Source organism: Crocodylus porosus, unplaced genomic scaffold (assembly GCF_001723895.1).
Source record: "Crocodylus porosus isolate Cpor-Errol unplaced genomic scaffold, CroPor_comp1, whole genome shotgun sequence".
Lineage (NCBI taxonomy): Eukaryota > Metazoa > Chordata > Crocodylia > Crocodylidae > Crocodylus > Crocodylus porosus.
Window position 1 is genome coordinate 1,073,715 of NW_017728927.1, and position 11,612 is coordinate 1,085,326.

Here is an 11,612-nt window from a genome sequence, read left to right on the forward strand (position 1 = left end):
CCCGGTGCTCTTTCCTGCCAAGGCAGGGGGTCGGACTAGATGATCTTCCTAGGTCCCTTCCGACTCTAGCTACTATGAAACTATGAACTCCCTCATCCGGAGTCAGCACCCAGGAGGAATGGCCCCCAACTGTCCCCCCCCCACAATCGGTATGCCACTGCTACCAACTCAGGGACTTGACTTCGAGTGCAGTGCACTCTCATGTACTCATTCACCTGTCACACCACACCACATTACCTGCACTCAAAATTTCTGCATCTGGAAAATGCTCCACCACCTGGAGGTAAGCAGAGGGCACAGATCTCCAGCTAGGGTTTGCAGAGCACCCAGGATTCCCTTAGGAAAAGCACTGAAACCAGGCTATGTATGAGCAGATCATGGCAGAGATGGCCGACCAAAGAGCCTATGATGCCAAACAAATTTCTACTGCCTGCCGGGTGACATGTTCTCACTATGAGGTGCTGTTATGATATTCTATCAAATAATACAAACAGTCATTTATAATTACATAGGAATAAACTGTTGCAACAGATAAACACTTGTAACCAATATCTTTGATAACAGGTGTTAAGGTAGGTAAAAGGCACTATAGAAAAATCATATCTACTATATTCATTATTAAGACATAAGTCTGTGAGGTCTAGGGCAGGGGTGAGGAATTACTTCAGCTGGAGGACCACTAACTGAGTTTAACAAGATGTTAAGGGCTGCAAAGGTAGTCCCGCCTCTTGACAGGTGCCCCCCCACCGGTCACCATCTTGGTGTCGTAAGTCTTTCTCCTTAACCCCTGACCTTTGCCACCAGTAGTCTCTCTCCTTGCCCCCAGAACTACTCCTTTCAGCAAAGGGGTTTGCCATCTTGGAACCAGAAAAATACCAAATTATATTCTAAAAATCAAATATCTACTACAACATTCATTAGTTTGATTTCAAAAAATATTTTTGTCCTGATTTACATGCGTTTGTGAAGTGTACATACAAGTAATTGTATAATAGCTTAAAATGAAGTCTTGCTCTTGTATATTGTGGGGGAGGTAAGGGGGGTATAGGTTTGTGGGGAGCTGTGGGTGTGTGGGTATGTGGGGTGTGGAGGAGGGTGTGTGGGAGTGGATAGGTGGGGGTGTGCATGTGTGATGAGGGAGCATGTGGGTGTGTGTGTGGATATGTGGGGGCTATGGGGTTTGTGGGGGAAATAAGTGTGTGGGGGGAGGGTGGCTGGGGTGTGTGGGAGGGTGTGTTTGGGCTGTGCATATGGCAGTATGAGTGTGGGTGTGGGTACATATGTATGGTAGGGTGTGGGGAGAAGTGGCGGTGGCAGGCAGGAAAGTGGGGAAATAGCAGTGGCAGGTGTGGGGTAAGCAGTAGCAACCAGGGACGTGGGAGCACAGCGACAGGTATGCAGGAGTGCAGGGCCCACACTGGTGTGCCAGGGCCAGTGCCATCAGGGGCCCAGGGCAGGGCATCAGGAGCACGGTGCCCAGGCTGGCAGGGGTTGTATGGAGTGGGGCTGTGCCAACAGGGAGATGGGGGAGCCAGCCTGGCTCCATAGAGGTCCTGCCAGTCTGGGCCCCACACTCCCACACAGCTGTCACTGTACTCGCGTGTACCCACTTGCTGCCACTTGCCCCCCCACCTGCTGCTGCTGCCACCATTTGCCCACTTTTCTGCCTGTTGTCACTGCTTCTCCCCGCCCCCTCCACCAGCCACTCCAGCACCACATGGAAGTGGGTAACAGTCCTAGGGTCCCAGGCTGGGGGCTGGGGTGAGGTGGGCAGGCCTTGCAGCTGCTGTGTCCTACTGCCAGCTCCCCCCAGGTTCTACTGCTGCTGGTGCCTTGTCATCTTTGACAGGCAGCCAGGGCAGATAAATTAATTTTCTAAATTTTTATCTGGCCTGTGGGGTCCCTAAAATGGCCTGGTGGGCCAAATCTGGCTCATGGAACATATTTTGCTCCATGGCCCCCTGGTCTAGGGCATGATTGGGACATTTGAGACCTAACTGAAGTTTGAAAGTGCAACCACTGGAATTGACTGCCTTCCACTGATTATTTATTCTCATTCCCTACCTTCTGGTCAATGCCAGATATACTAATGTATTATTCACCCATAGCCAACTGGGACAATAGGGAATATTTTGTCTAGTCTGTTTGGTATAATAGTTACAATATCAGCAATGATCATATTATATACAGGATCGTAGTCAAAATAAGTTAGCATTCACCAATTTCTTAAATTTCTTTCTACAGGAGATGACATATTCCATGTCATTTTCTTAAATTCAGAAGGAATTTGATGATTATAACCTTGCTGAATGATTTCACTCAGAATAAGATAGGTCCAGATATACAGCTTAAAGTAAATCCACTGTTTATTTGCTTCTGTTTAAGGGTGTTGAAAATGGTCATAATGTCTTGTTCTATTATTTTCTCCCACTGCAGAAGTAAGTCTGATATCAACCACAACTGTAATGCTAATACAATTAATGAGTCACTGATCTGTTAGTCAAGTTCACACACCTGACTGGTAATTGCTCATATTTTATTTTGGATTACCTCCATATCTATTTATTGCACCTATTCCAATGGCAACACCTCATAAAACACTTGAGAAGTCTCTTCTCCTTCTAAAGTGTTGTGCTTCTAAGAATTTTCTGCTGCCAGTTTCCAACCTACTTTTAAAGGTACAGTATATGAAGTGCAATTACCATTAATGCTTGAAATATCCATTTTATCAAGTGCAATAATCAATTTTCAACTGATTCTTCTTGGCTCAATAACCATGGGATAGGACTTATCATGTTTAATGCGAATAGGTCCTGATGGATAAATATGTGGGACAGAGATCACATTTAACAAAAATATCTCTCTAAGACCCAACATTCCAATAGCCTTTCAACAACCACCAGAGTTCAATCTGATTTTGATGATGGTTGATCCCATACTCCAAGTGATGTTCTCCTCATCTTGATTGTAGTGTCCATATGTCTGATTAATCCATGTCTTATTTGTAGAAGCTATAGCTGGATTTGTGCAGTTAAAGTGCAAAGAAGCTGTAATTGCATCAGGGCCCCTACACTGCACAGTGTAGCTATTATTACCCATAGTGAAAGATAAGTACAAGACAGATCCATATTTAATAAAGATATTAATTTCATCACCTACAAAGATGTGTACAGCTATGCGCCAATTGAAGTGCTGATAACAAGGACCTGCAATTGATGGCGTAATACCTGGAGATTTAAAAATAGACACTTTGTTGTGCAAAGGTGCGTACCTCGTCTCAGCAGACAATGATGCCATAGCCTGTGGGGGTAAGATTGAAAGTGCAAACACTGTGTCCAGTGCAATCCTGTGGAAACATAACTGTTTAGTTCTTACCATTGCTTGGCATTCATAATTGCATGTGCAAATTCTCAAGATCTGGTATCTGGGTTATTTTCCAGTCCACAATGAGGTTAGTATTCGTAGAGATGTTCACATAAAGTACACCATAATTGTCCATGTTTAAATCCTTGGTTAAGATAGTACTTCAAGGACTTACAGCCCAAACAACAAAACCCAAGAGATGCAAGACACCTTTCAAATGCTGTTGTACCAAAATGACCTCAGAATCAGGTAAGTTTCCCTTTTGCTGGATCATAGATGGAATCAATAACCAACACCATCTCCCAATATTCTTAGTGACACCATTTTGATCAGCATCAGCACAAACACTCCCTGTAGTACAGTGATTCTTATAGTGCACCATATTGGATCTGTCCCTGAAAGGAAACAGAATATTCTCAACAATGATTACCAATCAAACAATTCCACACTGATTTATATCTTGTTTATCACCTTGCAACAGTTTCAATTGTGACGACTAAAACCACTTAATTTTCACTTTTTATTTGCTTTCACTTGCACTTGATAGACAGTTGGACTGATGTTGTTCACCGCTCATACTAGGTCTCAGCCATACTGGTGACAATGTGTGTTTTCTTTCAAAAGTGGCTCGATTTAGGATGTGATCTCCCACTTCCTATTCAATTAGTTTGGACAGGTGATGACAGTGCTGCTGCTGCTCGTCCATATGACATTGATTCCCAGAGGCTTCATGTTCTGTAAACTGATTTTCTTGATTGCACGTACTATTTTTAAATTGAATTATCAGATATTACACATGATTGTAAGTCACTGGGCAGGTCACCTTCTGACCACTGCTGTTCAGGCATTCTCATTTGTCATCTAGTCATGGTGTCATGCTATGAGGGGTTAGACCATGAGACGTCACTGTGCCTCTTAGTGTCATTAAAATCAGTGGGAGTTTAATGCCCTAGTCTTTTCCTTGGGGGTTCACAACTTTCCTCAAGGTTGTCTTTAGGGTTCTGTTGGTACATTCTACAATTCCAGAAGACTTGGAATATCCTTCAATACGAAATCATTGATGTATATTACATGCATGGCAAATTTCCTAGGTGACAGCTGCTGTACAGTGTGGTCCCTGGTCTGAATCAATAATCTTAGGTTTTCCCCACCTTGAGAAGGTATGATCAACCAATACTTTAGCGGTTGTATATGCCATATTATTTTTGGTGGGAACTACCTTGACCAACTTTGTAAAATGGTCATTTACAACTAAGGAGTACTGGTTTCCACATGCAGTTCTGGGTAATAGTTCTATAAAGTCCATCTGTATTTGGGTCCAGGATCCCTCTATTCTCTGATGCTTTAAAGGGCCTTTAATAATCCTATTATTGGGATTACTTAAAACACATGGGAGACAATTCTGTACCCAATTTTCAGTGTCTCTCCTCATTGAAGGCTACCAGCCTGCTGCCTCCACACAGGCTATGGTTCTATCAATGTCTGGGTGTCCCTCTTCATGGGCCAAAGCAATCAACTCAGTTCTCACAAGGCCTGAGACTAGCCATACAGGAGGCGCATCTTCTCCTTTTTGTTGAGAACTAGGCCAGACAGTTCTTGCCATATACACCATGGACTATCATTTCGTTTTCCCATTAATTTGGCAACACTCAAATCTTGATTCTGCAAGCCAATTAAATCCACAGAATCAAGAGCTCGTGGTGTAGTCTTTGACATAGATGGATGACCACCATTTGTATACAGGAACACTGACGCAAAGTATTCATTAAAGAGTTCAACTTTCTTCTGACTTTTATCAGCTGTCCCATCCCATTTTGCAAGGGTCCCACATTTCCCTTGGTCTTCCTGTCTCCTGTGCTGTTGCCAAGCTCACAGCACCTGGGCTTGGAGAAGCATGGGGCTTCTGGATGACTGCGATGAGGAGATGCCGGTGCCCCTGTCTTCCCTGCAAGGGACCTTTTGGGGGAGGCGCCCCTGGGCCAGTCCCCCCCCCCTCACTCCTTCCCCACAGTGCACTAGTGCTGAGCCCTGAGTGTGCCCCTGCTGTATCTCAACCACAGCGCGGGGAACTGTTTGAGAAGACTGAGGGGTGCCTGACCCACTACACCCTGCTGGTGCTGACATCCATGGTGGCCTGAGTGCACCTGGCAAGGGACCCTGAGCTTCAACAAGGTGGGTGCGGTGGGCAAACCCACCTTGCCCCACAACCTTTGCCACAGCTTGAAGGGCTACTTGTGGCTGTGCTACACATCCCTGCTCCCCACAGCTGAAGAGGGCATTGCTGTGGCACTGACACATTCCTCAGCATGTAAGAGGCCTATGCTCTCAATAAAATGTTGCACTGTCTTCCACCTCCCTATGTGCTGTGTGGAGTGGGGGTGGGAGTGGGGGAGGGGAGGGACCTGGGCGCAAGGGGGCATGGCTGGGTGAGGTATGGAGGGAGTGCAGGGGCAGAGGCCGGGGCCTTTGATTTCATATAGTCCTGCATCAAAGTAATCACACATCCACTACTGTGTAGAGGTTAGCGGCATCAACAGGAGTAACAGCTCTAAGCCTGCTTGTCATTGTCTCTCTCAAGAGGCCCTATCCTCTTACCAACTGCACGAAGCTGTTGTAAATGGGGTGGTCATCTGAACTGTCTCCACTTCTCTGGTACCTGGCCTGGTAACCTCCTTTGTTCCAAAGGGCACCATAAGGGCAGATGGTAGCTCCCTAGGACTGCCCTCTGGAGACAAAGTCTTAACTGGCTTCAAAGGTAACAAAGGCTCTTGAGCCTCATTATTTTTATCACAGTGGACAGATGAGCTACCACTTGATCCACTCTCAATATCTGAACTCACTTCACTTGCGTCTCCAGCACCACGTCCCTTTTCATATATGGCAACCATCTCCCTAGCTACAGAAAGCTTAATTTCCAAATCCTTCATCACCTTTCTGCAAGCACGATAGGTGGCTTCAGGCATATTAACCATCTCACTCTTGAGTACCCAAAAAGCAACCTGCAAATCTAGGGCTTTATTAGACCACGTATTTTTTTTTCTCTCTCAGTACAATGGATCTCCTTCTCAAACTGTCAGATTCTTCTTTCCAATTCAACTATATGGCTGGCATCTTTCCATGAATTCGCTTGCAAAGCACTAATCTGGTCTTTAAACATTTGATTTCTAGGTCTTGACTCCTAGCAACCTCTTTCACAGACTTCTTCAGATACACTATTTGAATCTTTAATGCATCATCACACTCAACCTCTCTCTTCATTGCCCTAGACAATTCCCTGTTGCAGACAATCTCGTTAAGCCTGCCTTCTTTAACTGTTTGTGAGCCTGCTTACCACGGTCTTTTCAAGTTACCCACTACTTGGCAAGGTGCCCGTAGGCACTTTCACTATTGCAAAGGCTAGCCATGTCTCAAACTATAACTTGGCAAGAGTACAGTGCCAAAAGTTCTTTCACAAAATCTCACATTCTAACCAGTCCTCAAATCACTTAACAACAGCATTCCTGCTTGTAGTGCCTTCCTCCATGTTAGACTGCATCTTAATATAATTGTAACAGTTCCCCACCCGGCTTACCTGTCAGCAGCACAGATGCGTGGAGCCCATGTGGCCATGCCAGCACCATGCTGGCCAGAAGTGTGGTCCTGATTGGCCCAGAGCCGCAGGACCAAAAACACATGGCAGATGGGAGCAGGGGGGAACAGCAGCAGATGGACTAGGGATGGACCCAGCTGTTCACAGCCCAAGCAGAACCCAGAATACTCTCCCTGCTGCAGAACAACCAGAAGGGGGTGCAGACTGGGCATTTGGCAGGCAATAGCCAGCCAGCTGCATTCCCAGTGGCAGCTATGGAGCTAGCTACACCCCACTTGGGGCAGACAAGAGAGATGCTGGGATACCCATGTCCACCAGACTTGATGGGAGACACTAGACACAGGCCCTGCCACAGGAAGCACTGAGCCATGTCCAAGTATTGGCACAGCAGGAACACAGCCCTCGCAGGGTTTCACCTGTGGGAGGGCACTAACTCATCTGTCCCAGCTACAGGTACCCAGGAACCACCCACACGGGGTAACTGGGGAAAGGCTCTCCAAAACCATGCTCACACTGCACAATCCCACCAGAGAGACCCATGGGCAAGTAGTTGCTTGCCAGTGACTGGGCAGGAACACAGGCCCTGTGGAAACATAAAGATAGTTTCCCCAAGGTGGAGCAATGCATGTTCTAGCACCCATACCAAGAATGTCTGCCTGAAGAGGGGCACCTTCCTGGAGGCTGAAGAGACCAGATAAAAAGAGTGAGGGGACATAGAGTCCGAAGCAACTCACAACCCAAGAAAAGAGAAGAGGCTTGGGGCAGCAGGCATTGGCGCCCTGCCTGGTTGCCAGTCCAAGCCGTTTGGAGTTCATCATATCAGTTTTGGTTAACCTTATTTCTGAGCCTTACATTACCTGGGAAAGAGAGAGAGGATTCTGAAAGGACACCAGCCTTAGCCTAACACCATGGGACACGTCATATGACAAACACCTCTGAAGTCTCAACAATGGCGACATCACTCAAGTAGAAAGGGGTGGGGTGTAGGGAAGGAGGAGCCCCATGGATGACATGCCACTACTGTCACATCCAGCTCAAGAGAAACCACTGGAGCATCTGCAGGTGACTACAGGGTCATCACCTGAACATCAAGCCATGGCAAGTGAGAGGGTGAAGGTGTAACATAGCTAGGTGCAGGGCATACTGTGACACGGCAGCAGTATCACCAGGTGAGGCCAGTCACAATAACACAACACTAGTCACAACATCCAACTAAAACTCCAAAATTACCACCATCAATCTGAAAATCTTGAATACTAAACCCAACTGTGTCCCACTAACCAATTCCAAACAACACTAACAACTAACTAACCAACCTCTGATTTAAACACCACAACTCTGGTCAGTATGTTAGTTGATTAGAACTGTTAGTACAGAACTCACAAACAGACTGACAGACTGTTAGGATTTTTAGTAAAATTAACCCTTTATTGCCCACTCAGGGATGTCAAACTGTAGCAGGGATAAATAAATTTAGGCAGGGAACCTACTGGGGCTGTAAGCAATAAAAGTAGGTTAGTGTCAGGCTCACTCTCACTGTGGGCATCCTGCACACTGAGAGATGGATGTACCAGCCTTGCATTTTACTTAGGAAATTATTAATACACACGGAACCAGAATTAAAAATTAAAAATATAGACAGATTTATTGAAAAGACAATAGGGAATATTAACAGAAGGGATAACAACAATAATGATTTAACAGATATAAACACAAAGAACACACAGATACAATCTATACTTTACCAATACTGAAGCAGTAAACAGCAAATTAAGTCAAAATCAATTTGATAACAGTCTGAACCAAGTCGAGAGGAAGCCAGTCTGAGTCAAGTTGAAGCAGGAAGATTCCGGAAAACAAGTGCAGGAGATTGAGCTCTAGTAAATTGTATTTCACTCCCTCCATAGGATAAGTTACCTGTTGCACTACTGTGTGATGGCTAGAAAATGATATTTATGGATTTGCTTTTAGAAATTGGCTTGTAGGTAGAGTGGATATTGCATTAGAACAATGGTCCAGGGCAATGGCAATGGTTAACTGGTTTCTAAAAAACAGTTTGTAACAGCTTCATGTTCTCAGCCTTTGTGTGGGAAGCTAACAGAAAAAAAAGGATGAGGAAACTGAAAACATGTACCACCGTGTTCCCTAACAAAAATAAGGAACTTGCAGCAGTGGCTTTAGGTCACCGTGACCAGCTACAAAGCCCCTGGGATTTCTAGTTGGTGAAATGACCAAATTTGGAAGCTGGGCATGCCCAAATTAAGACCCAATAAATGACCACATTAAGATGTATGCATATGATATGTTTGAGAAACAAAGGAATATGATGACACAACAGAATGTGGACAGAATGATAACCACAGGGAAACCAATCAACGGTACCCAGAAATGAAGATTCATTAGAAGGAAAAGAAAACAAAAGGAGGGATTTCAGAGCAGCAGGGGGGATCCTGGGCAGAGGGCATACCACTGGCCTGTCTCACCCACCCCTCTGGGTGGGTTGGGCATTGGCCCTTGATCTCCAGGCTGCTGACATTCAAGGAAGAACCACAGGGTGGTACTCGTACTGGCCACATGCACTGCTCTTTTTGTGAATCCCCAGGGACTGGAAAAAAATTGGTACTGTATTCTGCAATCATCTTGCTTGCTTTGCTGGCATTATTTTCTATCACTGTGTATAAATTAAATTTGTCTTTTTGAATGAAACAGGTTCAAAAATCCAGTGCCAACATTACTTACAGTCTATCACCACTTCCAAAGCCAAATCAAGAAGCACCCAAATACAGTGAAACATGTCAACACCACAAACTCTACCAACTCTGCACCCACACACAGAGCACGCACACAGCAAGAGATTGAACCAAACATGTCAACAACCACAAACTACACACATCCCTTCAGCGCCAAAGTTCCAGATTTTTATAAGCCGCAATCACCCCATTCTCAACAGCTAGTCCTCTAAGGCAAAGGTCCTGTCGCTCAGTGTCAATCACATAAAATCCAATCATATCACTCAGACCATTTTCTCATAAGATACATTCACCTGCCAGTTGCACCCTGTCACTCGCTTTTACCTCAGAACAGACACACCTCTTTCCCACCACAAACATTCATTCAACTGCACATGCCCAAGCTGATAAACTGGGCCAGTGAGTCAGGAGTTCACACCTTCTGGAGGTTTCAAAAGGATACAGTAGCATACCGGTATTACAACATAAATTAACCATAGGATCACTGGAACAAACTTTCTTCTCCAACAGAAGGCGACCATAGGTTTGCAACTCTCTCTCTCTATACACAGTGTTAGTTTTGTTCCCTCGTAAGCCAGCAGGTGACCCTGGGTGTGTCTACGTGTGCAAATGCTGGGTGTGGGTTTACTCTAGAGAAAATTACTCTAGAATAAAACCACCCTGAGCAGGCATCTACAGGAGAGGGGATGTGAAAGAAAATGTACTGCTCTTGGCAGCAGTCTGCTCCCACCCCCTCTGGCCCTGCATCGCTCTCTGAAGCAGCCAGAGGGAGCCCTAGGCTCCTCCTGGGTGCTAGCCCAGGGGCTAGCAGGGAGCACAGAGCCTGGAGACAGCTGTCTCTTGGTGGGGGCTGGGAGATTGCTTCCTGCCATTGGGAGCTACCTGCTGCCAGGGTGGACTGCACCACCACAGCCTGGGCAGGAACAATGTCCACCTGTTCCAGCAGCAGGGAGCTCCCAGCCCCGGTTCCCCAATCAGGGTCAGGGGGCTTGGAAAGAGCTGCAGAGAAGAGGCAGGTCTCAGCCACCTGTCCAGATCTGCTGATGGGGTAGGGGGCTGGGACCTGCCCCTCCCCTGCAGCTCTTTCCAAGCCCCTGACCAGGACACTTCCCGGCCAGCCCCAGGCTGTGCAAGAAAGTCTGCATGTGGAGCCCAAAACTGGCTGGGGATTGCCTAAAATAGACAATCCCCAGCCAGCCCCCAGTCTGCATGTGCAGATTTCCCTGTGCACCCTAGGTCTGGCCAGGAGCTGTCCTGGTCTGGGGCAGGTCCCAGCCTGCTCTCCCTGTGTAGGGAGCTCCCAGCCCTAGCTCTGTGACTGCCATTGCATAGCAGAGGCTGGGAACAAGTTCCCCAGGCCCCACTCCACAGTGGCAGAGCTAGATCTGGGAACAAGCTCCCCAAACCTGTTCCTATGCTCATGATGGCTGGGAACAATCATCTCCCAGCTCCTGCTCCATGATCAGAGTAAGGGTTAGGAACTTCCTGCTGCTGGGGCAGGGGGACACTTTCCCACCTGCGCTCTGGTGGTGAAGCCTGCCCTGGCAGCAGCTGCTGGCTGGCTGACTGGGAACAAATTTACTCCTGGTCTGCTGTCTACATGTGCTGTACTGTGCAGTAATGACCCGTGAGCGAATTTGCTACTTGTATTTACAGGTAGCAAATTTACTTGTGATTACAGCAAATAACTGTACAGTAAGGGTCAGCACCATTATACAGTGATTCTTACTAATCAGTCATTCACTCTACTGCGCAGTAAAGCATCTTGTGTAGTTGTGCCCACTGGTACATAATTCACTGCCCTAAAGTATCACATTGTACACACAGTTACGGTGTACTGGTGTGAAGACAGTTCAGCCTCTTGACACCTGACAGGACTAAAACGGTCCATTAGGCCTACCAGCCTTGAC

The 11,612-nt window shown here is 46.5% G+C and overlaps 1 protein-coding gene across 1 annotated transcript in view; it reads right to left on the reverse strand.

Moving 5' to 3' along the window:
• Positions 1 to 1,983: 1,983 nt before the first annotated feature.
• VWA3A (von Willebrand factor A domain containing 3A) overlaps positions 1,984 to 11,612 on the reverse strand; it is a 79,131-nt gene continuing 69,502 nt past the window's right edge. Inside the window, exon 34 of the mRNA XM_019542170.1 lies at positions 1,984 to 3,758. The gene's annotated coding sequence lies outside the window, so the exon portion shown is untranslated. The remainder of the gene's footprint in view (positions 3,759 to 11,612) is intronic.